Raw genomic sequence first — 15,141 nt, 5'->3', positions numbered from 1 at the left:
AGAGATTCAGTTTGATTGCAGTGATGTCATAATAGTAACAGTATCTGACATTTATTTATGCCTGGTTTTATGCTTTATGTATTTTATCTCATCCTATCCTCCCAACAACACATGAGGTAGGTACTGCTAATACTCTCATTTCGTGGATGGGAAAGCAGAGGCTCAGATAATTTACCCGAGGCCAAAGCACTACTAGGTTGGGCTCTGACTCTGGAGCCAGACTATTCCCCCTCCAAGATGTATGTGGGAGGAAGTGAGAAATACGATTGGGGATGTTATTTGGCAGGTCATATTAAATTGGGCCTTAAATGTCAAAACTCAATTTGGTAAGTAATGTGGAGCTGCTGAAAATTATCGAACAGGTAAGCCACCCAATTAAAGCCAACCTTTAGGAAGATTAATATGGTGGTTGGAGGTGAGATAGATTGGAGAGAACAGAAACAAAAGAAGAAAGACCAAGTAGGGGGGTGAATGCAAGTGGGGGATGAAAATTCAAACATAGAGTGGAGCAGTGAGAATGGGACATAAGAAATTGTTGTGGGAGTCATTTCAGAAATAGATTTCTGTAAGGCTTGGTCGCTTGGTGAAGTGGAGAGTTAAGGAAAGAGTGGACAGTGACTCCAAGGCATCAAGCTGAATCCTGAGGAGGTGGCAGCAACATGGGCAAGCGCAAGGAGGCAAGAAGAGCTCGTTAAAGATGGCTCCCTTAGGTTGGTCAGTGGAGTTGGTGAGACTATACTGGACTACATTTTGGTGGTCATGCACAATAGACAGGGGAGATGCTGGTCTGGAACACTGGAATGAGGTTAGGGCTGAGGGTATAGATTTGGGAATCCTTCACAGTAAAGCCAAGAAAGAGCCCACTCATGGAGAGAGAGAGGAAACAGAGGAAAAGAGGGGGCCAAGAGAGTACCTAGATAGAACCTTTGGGAGGAACTGGAGGAAAACAAGTCACAGAAGTAGGGCATCAGTTAGAAGGGAGACTGAGGGGACATTAGAAAAGCCAATGGAGGAAATTTTCAAGGCAGAAGGATGGTCAATAGTGTCATGTACTGTGGAAAATCAAAGAGAAAGAGGATTGAGTGCTTTGGCAACTAAGTGGGTCACTGTATCTAACACTAGAGAATGAGATAAATACATTATGGCACATGCATATGGTGGAATATTCTGTGGACATGAAAAAACCCAGGTTTTCTAAGAATATTAAAGGATTTGGCAAAGTGCTTATAATATAATGTTAATAAATAAATAAATAAAATAAGATTGAGAGAAAGGCCACAAACTATATATAACATGATCCTAAATTCATTTAGTCTTTATACCTTTTCTACATGAATAGAATATTAACATATACTGGAGTGTTTTCCTCTGTTTTCTGCCAGGCTCTTCTGCTCTTGTTGAGCTAAGCAGGGTTGTAGGCAGAGCTGAGAATTGGAAGGAGTTCAAAAGACTGGATTGCTTGGTATTGGAAAGGCCTTGGAGCTACTTGCATGAAGGATCAGTGAAGATCAGGAAGAGGGCAGGAAGAGGCAAGAGTGAAAGGGTGGTGAAGAAGGCGGATGAGTCCAGGTAGGACAAAGAGCTTGAGAGTGAGTCAGAGAAGAGAGACATGGCTTGAGTTAGTGAGACTTGGAGGAGACGTAGAGGTCTTCAGATTTTTGTGCTGATGTTTGCCATGTCTCAAACAATGTGATTCCTTGTGTAGTTTATTTGAAAAACCGAAGCAAAAATTGAAATTCATTTTTTTTTGCCAGTTGCTGATATTTTTATTTATTTTTTATTAACATCTTTATTGGAGTATAAAGATGCTTTAATTTTTTGGAGTATAAAGATGCTTTAGTTTTGTTTTTTTTTAAGTTTTTGGCTGCACCCCACGGTGTGTGGGATCTTAGTTCCCCGACCAGGGATTGAACCCGTGCCTCCTGCATTGGAAAGCAGAGTCTTAACCACTGGACCTCCGGGGAAGTCCCGAAATTCATTTTTAATGACTTTTTGGATGTTGTATAGATTAATCTTCTTTTCTAAAAAAAGCATTTAATGATGGAAAATTTCCAAACATTCACAAAAGTAGAGAAAATATTTTAATGAACCTGATTCACCCATCACTCAGCTTCAACAATTATTAGTACATGGCCAATCTGTTTCACCTGTACCCCCACATGCTCCTCCCACTCCATTACTTTGAAGCAGTCATATCATCTATAAATATTTCAACAGGTATCTCTAAAATACATGTTCTTCAAACATAAACAAAAACATTATCATACTTAGAAACCACCAATAATTCCTTAGATTACCAAATATTCAGAGTTCACAGTTTCTCAATTGTCTTATAATAATGTTTTTTAGTTTATTTAAGTTGGGATCCATAGTTCACACATTGCAATTGCTTACTCTAGCTCATAAATCTTTTTGAAACTATAGGTTCCCCCTTCACTTCTTCTATTGTTCCTTGAATTTTTTTTTTCTTGAAGGAATCTACAGTATGGATTTTGCTGATGATATCCCCATGGTGGTATCATTTACTGTGTCCTTCTGTCCCTTGTATATCATGTAAATTAATAGTTTTATCTGGGTGGTTTTTATTTTCTTCTTTATATCTTTCCACATTTTTCCAAGTTTTCTACTCATCACTCCTTACTTTTATATTCAGAACTTAGGAAGTTAAAAAAATGTTCTTTAAGGTGGCTTTAGTAAAAAGCTTTCTTAAAAGGATGGAATTAGATGTTGGTGAAACAATGGTGAAATCTTAATAAAGTCTGTTGTTTGTTAATTACATCAACACTAATTTCTTGGTTTTGATAAGTGTACAATGTTTATATAAAATGTCAACATTTGGAGAAGATGGGTAAAGTGTGTATGGAAACATTTTTCACAATTTTTGCAACTTTTTCTTAAGCCTGAATTTCTTTCAAAATAACAAAGTTAAAACATCGAAAGAGGCATTTTCAGTGGAGAAATAGAGATTGAAGCTAGATTTTAGGGAGTTAAATAAAGGGAAGAAAGGAAAGAGTTCATTGGCAACATCTGGCCATTAAAAAATGTAAAGAAATTAGGAAGTAGCTCAAGGGAGTAGCAAGATTATGAAACAAAATTTTAAAATTTTGTTTTTCATGCTTGAGGAGACCTGAGCTTGCAGGCAAGAAAGCCTGAAGAGTTTGAAGACACAAAAAGTAAATCAGATCATTTGTATTTGTCTGACTTTTCTGTAATAAAAGTATTTTTTAATAAATCAGATAATTGATGTTAAAATGAGGGATAGGATCTAGAGCAGAGAAGGGTTTGCCTGGACAAGGAAATAAAATCATCTCTTCCTCTGAAATAGGAGCAATTTAGGAGAAGATGGTTGTGGACAGAGAGAAATTCTAGGAGGGAAACAGAATTGAGATAGCATATACCTGAAGATTTTTACTTCACAGGAGAATGAAAATGACATTCTCAGATGAAAGTGAGAGAAATGGGGATAAACTGGAGACTTGTGGAACCTAGAAAATTCTTTGCAGGGGCTGAGAAAGAAGCAACAGGAAGCCAATTTCAGGTGGATAACTGTGAAAGCAGGGAGGGCCCAGATGTGGTTGGGGAGTGGTAATACTTAGCAGATCCTGTGGAATAGTTGTGATACTTTCTCTAGCAAAACTTGGCAGCTCTAGAGCGAGCAGGTGGCCAGTGACCTAGAGTATGGGTTGGTGTTGGGCGCATTGGCAGGTAAAAGGGCCGACGGGGCCAACGATGTTAGCAAGGGCAGCACTGAATGACTGGAGGCCAAGATCTCTGTGGTAGACTTGCCTGTCCCTGGTCATCATGCCACTGACCTTGATATATAGAGTTCTTGGAAATTCTTCAACTAGCCAAGGGGTACAGTTATTTCAGGAAAGGCCAAGTCATAAAATTACAGAGCCAGGGTTTACCTTTTTTTGTAGGTTGTTCCACCTTTGCACCTCTGTTCTTTCTGGATAAGCCACCAGTGAGTATTAATGGCTCCACAAAGATGAGTCTCCCATCTCCTCTGTGGCTTTACCCACTGTCTGAGATTCTTGGCACTGATTACTTCCTCAGGTGGGTAGAATGGGCATTTCTGCCCAGCAATTTTCAATCACTAAGGTTGGTTCTTTGAGTTTTCAGGTGGGTTCTGGGAACAACTGACCAATGACCCAGAAAAGCCACCTCTACTCACTCCTCAGGTAGAAGAGCATCCTATACATGTGACCATTGATTGCTTCTAGTCCTCTCAGGAGGTGGCTTTGGGGAATCATTCCTCATGGAAAAAGTGAAGAAGTAACTTGAATTCAGGAACATGGTTCCAAAAAGATGGTGTATTTTACTTTGCTAGACTTGTCATAACCAAGTACAAGTTGGCTGGCTTAAACAGAAATTTATTGTCTCATAGGCTAAAAGTCCAAGATCAAGGTGTTGATAGGATTGGTTCCTTCTGAGGGCTGTGCAGGAAGAATCTGTTCTAGGCCTCTCTCCTTGGTCTGTCGATGGCCATCTTTTCCCTATTTCTCTTCACGCCATCTTCCCTATATGTGTGTCTGTACCAGTGACCAAATTTCCCCTTTTTATAAAGACACCAGTCACATCAGATTACGGACCATCCTAATAACCTTGTCCTAACTTAACTAATTACATCTGCAATGACGCTATTCCAAATGAGGTCATATTCTGAGGCACCAGGGGTTAGGACATCAACTTGTGAACTGGGGAGGGGCACAACTCAAACCATAACAGATGGATTGGAACACTCCCTTTTTTCTCCCTCCCTAGCCACCTCCCTCCTGTAGGCCCTCATGACCCACTGCCTGGGGTACAGAAATTGTTTCCCATGATTCCTTGTCTCCTGTCCCTCAACTCCTGCCCACCTTGCATATGGTTGTCAAATTCATCTTTCTAGAATTCTCACCCATCCATGGTCCATTGCCTAAGAAAGTGGTTCCAAAACTTTCCAGTTTGGCAGAGTCATGTGGCAAGTTTAAAGAAATGTAACTTCTTGGGCTCGACTCTCTAACATTCTGATTTATAAGATCTGGCATTTTTAAAAGATCTCCAGATAATTTTAATCATCAGATTGACTGATTTAGAGAAGAGATTCAGATTCTTCACAATCTGACTGAAGTTTACTCTCCAACTTCACAATCCTCTAGAATCCTCTATTTACCGGGCTCCAAAAGTGCTCACAATCCTGCCCTAATATATCTTCATGTTGTACCACCTGAGGAGGTTCTCCCTCCCAGCCTACTTCTCCAACCTGCTCTAGTCCTTCTCAAGTCCCACCTTTTCTTTGTCTCCATATGACTCTGTCTTACTGTTACCTCCCCTTTCTTGACCTCCTATATCTTCTTGTCTGTGTTACTCACTAGGCAGAGAGCTCTACCATGTGAAGGTTCATAGATCACAGAAGGCCAGGGATGAGAGGGTCCTAGAGAACACGTGTCTTAAAGGTCCTCAGAGTTCAGAGGAAGAAACGGAGGCCACTACTATGATATGCTCAGGGACACACAGTGGTAGAAACAGGAAGTGTTTCAGGGTGTGACTCCCAACAAGAGGACTGAATAAAACCCTTAGACTTCATATCCTTTTCCCTACTACACACAACCAGGAAATTATTGACTCGGATAGGGAACTGGAACCAATATATTCTCTGCAGAGACTGAGGCAAAGAAGCTCTGGAGTCGAGAACTTAGGGCACGGCAGGGGGCAGAGCAGAATACCATACTGAGAAGAGTACCACTGAGTGAGAGTCCACATATTCAGCAGGCTGCCCCATCATCAGAAATACCTAAAACAAAAAACTGAATCATTTCTTTCTTTTTCTTTTTTTAAACATCTTTATTGGAGTATAGTAGCTTTACAATGGTGTGTTAGTTTCTGCTTTATAACAAAGTGAATCAGTTATACATATACATATGTTCCCATAACTCTTCCTTCTTGCATCTCCCTCCCTCCCACCCTCCCTATCCCACCGCTCTAGGTAGTCACAAAGCACCGAGCTGATCTCCCTGGGCTATGCGGCTGCTTCCCACTAGCTACCTATTTTACGTTTGGTAGTGTATATGTGTCCATGCCACTCTCACTTTGTCACAACTTACCCTTCCCCCACCCCTTATCCTCAAGTCCATTCTCTAGTAGGTCTGCATCTTGATTCACGTCTTACCCCGAGGTGGTTCTGACCATTTTTTTTCTTTTTCATTTTTAGATTCCATATATATGTGTTAGCATATGGTATTTGTCTTTCTGAATTACTTCACTCTATATGACAGTCTAGGTCCATCCACCTCACTGCAAATAACTCAGTTTCATTCCTTTTCATGGCTGAGTAATATTCCATTGTATATATGTGCCACATCTTTATCCATTCATCTGTTGGTGGGCACTTAGGTTGCTTCCATGTCCTGGCTATTGTAAATAGAGCTGTAATAAATATTTTGGTACATGAATCTTTTTGAATTATGGTTTTCTCAGGGCATATGCCCAGTAGTGGGATTGCTAGGTCATATGGTAGTTCTATTTTTAGTTTTTTAAGAAACCTCCATACTGTTCTCCATAGTGGCTGTATCAATTTACATTCCCACCAACAGTGCAAAAGGGTTCCCTTTTCTCCACACCCTCTCCAGCATTTATTGTTTGTAGATTTTTTGATGATGGCCATTCTGATCATTGTGAGATGATATCTCATTGTAGTTTTGATTTGCATTTCTCTAATGATTAATGACGTTGAGCATTCTTTCATGTGTTTGTTGGCAGTCTGTATATCTTCTTTGGAGAAATGTCAATTTAGGTTATGTGCCCATTTTTGGATTGGGTTATTTGTTTTTTTGATATTGAGCTGCATGAGTTGCTTTTATGTTTTGGAGATTAATCATTTGTCAGTTGCTTCATTTGCAAATATTTTCTCCCATTCTGAGGGTTGTCTTTTCGTCTTGTTTATGGTTTCCTTTGCTGTGCAAAAGCTTTTAAGTTTCATTAAGTCCCATTTGTTTTTATTTCCATTTCTCTAGGAGTTGGATCAGAAAGGATCTTGCTGTGATTTATGTCATAGAGTGTTCTGCCTATGTTTCCCTCTAAGAGTTTGATGTCTGGCCTTACATTTAGGTCTTTAATCCATTTTGAGTTTATTTTGGGGGATGGTGTTAGGGAGTGTTATAATTTCATTCTTTCATATGTAGCTGTCCAGTTTTCCCAGAACTACTTACTGAAGAGGTTGTCTTTTCTCCACTGTATATTCTTGCCTCCTTTATCAAAGATAAGGTGACCATATGTGTGTGGGTTTATCTCTGGGCTTTCTATCCTGTTCCATTGATCTATATTTCTATTTTTGTGCCAGTACCATATTGTCTTGATTACTGTAGCTTTGTAGTATAGTCTGAAGTCAGGGAGCATGATTCATCCAGCTCCATTCTTCATTCTCAAGATTGCTTTGGCTATTCGGGGTCTTTTGTGTTTCCATACAAATTTTGAATGTTTTTGTTCTAGTTCTGTGAAAAAATGCCAGTGGTAGTTTGATAGGGATTGCATTGAATCTGTAGATTGCTTTGGGTAGTAGAGTCATTTTCACAATGCTGATTCTTCCAATCCAGGAACATGGTATATCTCTCCATCTATTTGTATCATCTTTAATTTCTTTCATCAGTGTCTTATAATTTTCTGCATACAGGTCTTTTTTCTCCTTAGGTAGGTTTATTCCTAGATATTTTTTTCTTTTTGTTGCAATGGTAAATGGGAATTTTTTCTTAATTTCACTTTCAAATTTTTCATCATTAGTGTATAGGAATGCAAGTGATTTCTGTTCATTAATTGTGTATCCTGCTACGTTACCAAATTCTTTGGTTAGCTCTAGTAGTTTTCTGATAGCACCTTTAGGATTCTTTGTGGATAGTATCATGTCATGTGCAAAGAGTGACAGCTTTACTTCTTCTTTTCCAATTTGTATTCCTTTTATTTCTTTTTCTTCTCTGATTGCTGTAGCTAAAACTTCCAAAACTAAGTTAAATAATAGTGGTGAGAGTGGGCAACCTTGTCTTGTTTCTTATCCTAGTGGAAATGGTTTCAGGTTTTCACCATTGAGGATGATGTTGGCTGTGGGTTTGTCATATATGGCCTTTATTTTGTTGAGGAAAGTTCCCTCTATGCCTACTTTCTGGAGGGTTTTTTTTGTCATAAATGGGTGTTGAATTTTGTCAAAAGCTTTCTTTGCATATATTGAGATGATCATATGGTTCTTCTCCTTCAATTTGTTAATATGGTGTATCACAATTGATTTGCGTATACTGAAGAACCCTTGCAATCCTGGGATAAACCCCACTTGATCATAGTGTATGATCCTTTTAATATGCTGTTGTTTTCTGTTTGCTAGTATTTTGTTGAGAATTTTTGCATCTATATTCATCAGTGATATTGCCCTGTAATTTTCTTTCTTTGTGACATCTTTGTCTGGTTTCGGTATCAGGAGTGATAGTGGCCTCGTAGAATGAGTTTGGGAGTGTTCCTCTCTCTGCTATATTTTGGAAGAATTTGAGAAGCATAGGTGTTAGCTCTTCTCTAAATGTTTGATAGAATTCGCCTGTGAATCCATCTAGTCCTGGGCTTTTGTTTGTTGGAAGATTTTTAATCACAGTTTCAATTTCAGTGCTTGTGATTGGTCTGTTCATATTTTCTATTTCTTCCTGGTTCTGTCTCGGAAGGTTGTGCATTTCTAAGAATTTGTCCATTTCTTCCAGGTTGTCCGTTTTATTGGCATAGAGTTGCTTGTAGTAATCTCTCCCATGATCCTTTTTGCGGTACACGGCCCTCTCACTGTTGTGGCCTCTCCCGTTGTGGAGCACAGACTCCGGACGCGCAGGCTCAGTGGCCACGGCTCACCGGCCCAGCCGCTCTGCGGCATGTGGGATCTTCCCGGACCAGGGCACGAACCCGTGTCCCCTGCATCGGCAGGCAGACTCTCAACAACTGTGCCACCAGGGAAGCCCTCTCATGATCCTTTTTATTTCTGCAGTGTCAGTGGTTACTTCTACTTTCATTTCTAATTCTATTGACTTGAGTCTCCCTTTTTTCTGGATAAGTCTGGGTAATGGTTTATCAATTTTGTTTATGTTCTCAAAGAACAAGCTTTTAGTTTCATTGATCTTTGCTATCACTTCCTTCATTTCTTTTTCATTTATTTCTGATCTGATCTTTATGATTTCTTTCGTTCTGCTAACTTTGGGGGTTTTTTGTTCTTCTTTCTCTAATTGCTTTAAGTGTAAGGTTAGGTTATTTATTTGAGATGTTTCTTGTTTCTTAAGGTAGGATTGTATTGATATAAACTTCTCTCATAGAACTGCTTTTGCTGCATCCCATAGATTTTGGGTCGTTGTGTGTTCATTGTCATTTGTTTCCAGGTATTTTTTGATTTCCTCTTTGATTTCTTCAGTGATCGCTTGGTTATTAAGTAGTGTGTTGTTTGGCCTCCATGTGTTTGTATTTCTTACAGATATTTTCCTGTAATTGATATCTAGTCTCATAACGTGGTCGGAAAAGATACTTGATATGATTTCAATTTTCTTAAATTTACCAAGGCTTGATTTGTGACCCAAGATATGATCTATTCTGGAGAATGTTCCATGAGCACATGAGAAGAAAGTGTATCCTGTTGCTTTTGGATGGAATATCCTATAAATATCAATTATGTCCATCTTGTTTAATGTATCATTTAAAGCTTGTGTTTCCTTATTTATATTCATTTTGGATGATCTGTCCATTGGTGAAAGTGGGGTGTTAAAGTCCCCTACCATGATTGTGTTACTGTCGATTTCCCCTTTTATGGCTGTTAGTATTTGCCTTATGTATTGAGGTGCTGCTATGTTGTGTGGATAAATATTTACAATTGTTACATCTTCTTCTTGGGTTGATACCTTCATCATTATTTAGTGTCCTTCTTTGTATCTTGTAATAGTCTTTTTTTTAAAGTCTATTTTGTCTGATGTGAGAATTGCTCTTCCAGCTTTCTTTTGATTTCCATTTGCATGGAATATCTTTTTCCATCCCCTCACTTACAGTCTGTATGTGTCCCTAGCTCTTAAGTGGGTCTCCTGTAGAGAGCACATATACGGGTCTTGTTTTTGTATCCATCTAGCCAATCTATGTCTTTTGGTTGGATCATTTAATCCATTTACACTTAAGGTAATTATCGATATGTATGTTCCTATTACCATTTTCTTAATTGCTTTGGGTTGATTATTGTAGGCCTTTTCCTTCTCTTGTGTTTCCTGCCTAGAGAAGTTCCTTTATCCTTTGTTGTAAAGCTGGGTTGGTGGTGCTGAATTCTCTTAGCTTTTGCTTGTCTGTGAAGCTTTTAATTTCTCCATCAAATCTCAATGAGATCCTTGCTGGGTAGAGTAATCTTGGTTGTACGTTTTTCTCCTTCATCACTTTAAATATGTCCTGTCACTCCCTTCTGCCTTGCAGAATTTCTGCTGAAAGTTCAGCTGTTAACCTTATGGGGATTCCTTTGTGTGTTATTTGCTTTTTTTCCTGTACTACTTTTAATATTTGTTCTTTTTATTTAATTTTTGATAGTTTGATTAATATGTGTCTTGGTGTGTTTCTCCTTGAAGTTATCCTGTATGGCACTCTCTGTGCTTCCTGGACTTGATTATTCCATTACCCATGTTAGGGAAGTTTTCAACTATAATCTCTTCAAATATTTTCTCAGTCCCTTTGTTTTTCTCTTCTTCTTCTGGGACCCTTATAATTCAAATGTTGGTGCATTTAATCTTGTCCCAGAGGTCTCTGAGACTGTGCTCAATTCTTTGCATTCTTTTTTCTTTATTCTGCTCTGCAGTAGTTATTCCCATTATTTTATCTTCCAGGTCTCTTATCTGTTCTTCTTTCTCAGTTATTCTGCTATTGATCCTCTCTAGAGAATTTTCAATTTCATTTGTTGTGTTGTTCATCATTGGTTGTTTCCTCTTTAGTTCTTCTAGGTCCTTGTAAACATTTCTTGTATCTTCTCCATTCTATTTCCAAGATTTTGGAGCATCTTTACTATCATTATTCTGAATTCTTTTTCAGGTAGACTGCCTATTTCATCTTCATTTGTTAGGTCTGGTGGGTTTTTGCCTTGCTCCTTCATGTGCTGTGTGTTTCTCTGTCTTCTTATTTTGCTTAACTTACTTTGTTTGGAGTCTCCTTTTCACAGGCTGTAGGTTCTTAGTTTCTGTTGTTTTTGGTGTCTGTCCCCAGTAGCTAAGTTTGGTTCAGTGGATTGTGTAGGCTTCCTGGTGGAGGGGACTAATGCTTGTGTTCTGGTGGATGAGGCTGGATATTGTCTTTCTCGTGGGCAGGTCCACATCTGGTGGTGTGTTTGGGGGTGTCTGTGGCCTTATTATGATTTTAGGCAGTCTCTGTGCTAATGGATGGTGTTGTGTTCCTGTCTTGCTAGTTGTTTGGCATAGGGTGTCCTGCACTGTAGCTTGCTGGTCGTTGAGTGGAGTTGGGTCTTGGCGTTGAGATGGAGATCTCTGGGAGATTTTCACCGTTTGATATTACATGGAGCTGGGAGGTCTCTTGTGGACCAGTGTCCGGAGCTTGGCTCTCCCACCTCAGTGGCACAGCCCTGACACCTGGCTGGACCAAGAGCCTGTCTTCCACACAGCTCAGAATTAAAGGGAGAAAAAGAAAGAAAGAAAGAAAGAAGAATATAAAATAAAATAAAATAAAGTAAAATAAAATAGTCATTAATGTAAATAATAATTATTAAGAAAAAAAATTTTTTTAAGTAATAGAAAACAAAACAATGAGAAAACGGACAGACAGAACCCTAGGACAAATGGTAAAAGCAAAGCTCTACAGAGAAAATCACACACAGAAGCATATACATATACACTCACAAAAAGAGAAAAAGGGATAAAAAAATATATATCGTTGCTCCCAAAGTCCACCTCCTCATTTTGGGTTGATTTGTTGTCTATTTAGATATTCCACAGATGCAGGGTACATCTAGTTGTTTCTGGAGATTTAATCTGCTGCTCCTGAGGCTGCTGGGAGAAATTTCCCTTTCTCTTCTTTGTTCGCAGGGCTCCTGGGGTTCAGCTTTGGATTTGGCCCCGCCTCTGTGCGTAAGTTGCCTGAGGCCATCTGTTCCCTGCCAAGACAGGACGGGGTTAAAGGAGCAGCTGATTAGGGGGCTCCGGCTCACTCAGGCCAAGGGGGCGGCAGGGTATGGAATGCGGGGGAGCCTACGGAGGCAGAGGCCAGTGTGACAGTGCAACAGCCTGAGGCGAGCCGTGTGTTCTCCCGGGGAAGTTGTCCCTGGATCACGGGACCCTGGCAGTGGCGGGCTGCACAGACTCCTGGGAGGGGAAGTGTGGATAGTGACCTGTGCTTGCACACAGGCTTCTTGGTGCCTGCAGCAGCAGCCTTAGCATTTCATGCCTGTCTCTGGTGTCCGCGTTGATAGCCGTGGCTTGCACCCGTCTCTGGAGCTCATTTAGTCGGTGCTCTGAATCCCCTCTCATCATGCACCCTGAATCAATGATCTCTTGCCTCTTAGGCAGTTCCAGACTTTTTCCCGGACTCCCTGCTGGCTAGCTGTGGCACACTAGCCCCCTTCAGGCTGTGTTCACGGAGTCAACCCCAGTCCTCTTCCTGGGATCTGTCCTCCGAAGCCTGAGACTCAGCTCCCAGCCCCTGCCTGCCCCAGCGGGTGAGCAGACGAGCCTCTCAGGCTGGTGAGTGCTGGTCAGCACCGATCCTCTGTGCGGGAATCTCTCCACTTTGCCCTCTGCACCCTGGTGGCTGCGCTCTCCTCCGTGGCTCTGAAGCTTCCCCCCTCTGCCACCCGCAGTCTCTGCCCACGAAGGGGCTTCCTAGTGTGTGGAAACCTTTCCTCCTTCACAGCTCCCTCCCACTGGTGCAGGTCCCGTCTCTATTCTTTTAACTCTGTTTTTTCTTTTTTCTTTTGCCCTACCCAGGTACGTGGGGAAGTTTGCTGCCTTTTGGGAGGTCTGAGGTCTTCTGCCAGCGTTCAGTAGGTGTTCTGTAGGAGTTGTTCCACATGTAGATGTATTTCAGATGTATTTGTGGGGAGGAAGATGATCTCCACGTCTTACTCCTCTGCCATCTTGAAGGTCTCTCTGCTATTGGAGTCCTAACTTTTATTTTTTCATGGCTGTTTGACCGTCACCTTGAACCAATATCTAGTACAACTCATTTGCTGGGGGGCCCTTGTAAAATGTCGTGATAAAAAACTTAAGCTTTAAAGAAAGACATGCCTGGATTCTCATCCTGGCCCCCTCTATTACTAGCTCTGTAGCCTTGAGCCTTAAAAGGGTCTTACAGAATATGGGAAGACTTAACCATAGAAATAAACTAAACAGATGAAAACACAAGGTAGGAGGACAAGGAAGGATGTAGCCACGAAAAGAATTGACCTGATAGAGTCTTGATGTGTTTGTATTGAGAAAAGTTTTATATAGTTCTATGTGAGAATTTTGGGGATAAAATTGAGACATAGAAAGATAAGACAATTATTAAATTCAAGAAAAAGAGAAAGCTGTATAAGTAAGGAAATATTATCATGCATATTACATGACTCAGCTGTAAACAGTATTATATTCTAAACATATCATAAGTGATAAATATAGATTCAACCAAAAATTGAAATGTAACTATATTGTAAATATTAGGGCAGGATAAATGTGTGTGTGTGTATGTGTGTGTGTGTGCATGCCAGTTATTATATGATTGTGTCTCAGGTTCAAACCAACCCTTCTACATTTTGCCCTGTGATGCTGGGGCTAGAAGTCTGCAAACCACACTTCTCCCTTCCAGAAGTGTGGCTTCTGGCTCCATATTAGTCGCTCTCAATAGGGGAACAAGAAGAATATTACAGAGCTTCATACTTATACCTTCCTATCTGCTTCCTTTTCTCTCAATATTCATTCATAAATTATTGAATAAAGATTTATTGAGTGACTGTTGCATGCCAAGCACTGCTCTAGGTGTTTAGGTTTCATCAGTGACAATATTTCTGCCTCCATAGAGCTTATCTTCCAGTAGAGAGAGATAATAAACAATGTACATAATAGATAAATAAATAACATAGTGTTGTAGAAAAAAGGAAAGAACAAAGCAAAGTAAGACTGGGAGTGCCTGGGTGAAGAGTGTTATAATTTTAAAAAGGATGGTCAGGGTAGACTTCTTTGGGAAGAAGATATTTGAGTAAACACTTGGCCTTAAAATGAAAGTAGGCTTGGCATGTTCAAGGAACAGTCCGGAGGCCAGTGTGGTTGGACTGAAGGGAGAGAGGATGAAAGGGAGAGAAAGCTGAAATTTAAGCTTTTTTTTTGCTAACAGTAAGTAATTGTCTAAAAAAATGTAAATCAACTTTTTTTAGTAATTCATGCATCAATGAATATAAAAGTACATGTGGAAAGCATTAACATAAGACATTATTTTAACATCAACAACAGAGTCACCTAAACTGGCACTGGACTCCCTCCCGGCTAGCTGTGATAAGGGATAAGGGAACTTGAGGTGAGGAGGGTTTGGGCAGAAGATTGCTTTTCTATGTTTTAAGTGGTATACAATCTTTTCACTTTTTAAACCATGAATATGTAAATTTTATAGAAATAAAAATTAAATTTAAAAATAATGAATTACAAATGGCAATATGGATCCTGAATTGGATCCTGGAACAGAAAAATGACATTAGAGGAAAAGCTGGTGAAATCTGAATAAAGCCTATTCAATCATAATGTACTAATATTATTTTCTTAGTTTTGCCAAATGTATCATGTACTGTAAAATGTTAGGGGAAATTGGTTGAGAGGTATATGGTAATTCTCTGTGCAACTTTTCTGTACATCTAAAATTGTTCCATAGTAAAAAGTTTATTTTAAAAAAATTTTGGAACAAGCAGAAAACTGTATCAGGTGGTAAGATCTTACCATTTCCTTTCTCCCAACTCCCAGACCTGCACTCTTTTTTGGGTTTGAGCAGCGGGTTGTTTACCTAACAGGAGGACATGATTTACCCATGGACCTGGGCTAATCCCCAGATGGAGGGAAAAAGGCCAGTAGGGAAGGCTTTTGGATCACACCTATGGAGAATCCAGCTCACTGAACCTTGGTGGGTGACATCAAAGAAGCTGAAAAGCAGAACCAG

This window comes from Phocoena phocoena, chromosome 14 (genome assembly GCF_963924675.1).
Source record: "Phocoena phocoena chromosome 14, mPhoPho1.1, whole genome shotgun sequence".
NCBI classification, from domain to species: domain Eukaryota; kingdom Metazoa; phylum Chordata; class Mammalia; order Artiodactyla; family Phocoenidae; genus Phocoena; species Phocoena phocoena.
The sequence above is the reverse complement of the archived record's forward strand: the minus strand, read 5'-3'. Positions refer to the sequence as shown.